The sequence below is a fragment of the Austrofundulus limnaeus genome, unplaced genomic scaffold (genome assembly GCF_001266775.1).
Source record: "Austrofundulus limnaeus strain Quisiro unplaced genomic scaffold, Austrofundulus_limnaeus-1.0 Scaffold638, whole genome shotgun sequence".
In the NCBI taxonomy this organism is placed as follows: domain Eukaryota; kingdom Metazoa; phylum Chordata; class Actinopteri; order Cyprinodontiformes; family Rivulidae; genus Austrofundulus; species Austrofundulus limnaeus.
Genome location: NW_013953040.1, coordinates 103926 through 104867, shown reverse-complemented (window position 1 = coordinate 104867; position 942 = coordinate 103926).

Here is a 942-nt window from a genome sequence, read left to right as displayed (position 1 = left end):
TGTGTGTGTGTGTGTGTGTATGTGTGTGACCAAACCACTCGAGCAGAGGCTGCACGTGACGCACAACATTCTGTTTGTTCTTATTCTACATTTCACAAGTTATAAGTTGTTCTGCCACATGTCCTGTTTTACTACAATAATATAATAATAATAATACTATAATATAAACACAAATATAAACACCTCCATCACTGGTGACGATGTGCACAAGTACCAAAATATGAACCGAGCTGAGACCGTGTGGTGTGCTGCAGGGCACCCTGCTCGTGCATGCAGATTCACTGACAAACATTTGTTTGTCTCACATTAAAGATGAACGTGTTTATTGTTTACCTCCTCATCTCACCAGGACAACAGCTCCATGTTCTCCATGTGAACATGTTTCTAATGTTTCTGTAGTTGATCAGTTTAATTTTTCACTGCTTGTTTATATTTAAAACCACTGTGACAGACCTGCTCTGTGATAAATGTAATTTATTTAAAAACACTGTGACAGACCTGCTCTGTGATAAATGTAATTCAATAAATGATCAAATATGTATAAACAGTGTTAAATGATTACATGAGCTTCAACAATTTAAATAACTTAAAATAAATCAGTCTAACTAATAAAAACAAGTATTTTGTTCTGTATAACAGACAGATATTTTTTATAATTTTAAATAAATAATTAGGATGTGTCTGGTTAAATAAAGGTCAATAAATAAATCTGTCCATCCATCATTAGTGATCAAACCAGTTCCAAACATCATGGATCAGTTTTTCATAAAACAAGCTGACAAAACTGACAAAAGTTATTTTCTTTGTGTCACCATTGTTTGTAACAGAGTTAGTTTGTGTTGTGAAGGCTGCATGATGTCATCATGTCAGTTTATGTTGTGAAGGCTGCATGATGTCATCATGTCAGTTTATGTTGTGAAGGCTGCATGATGTCATCATGTC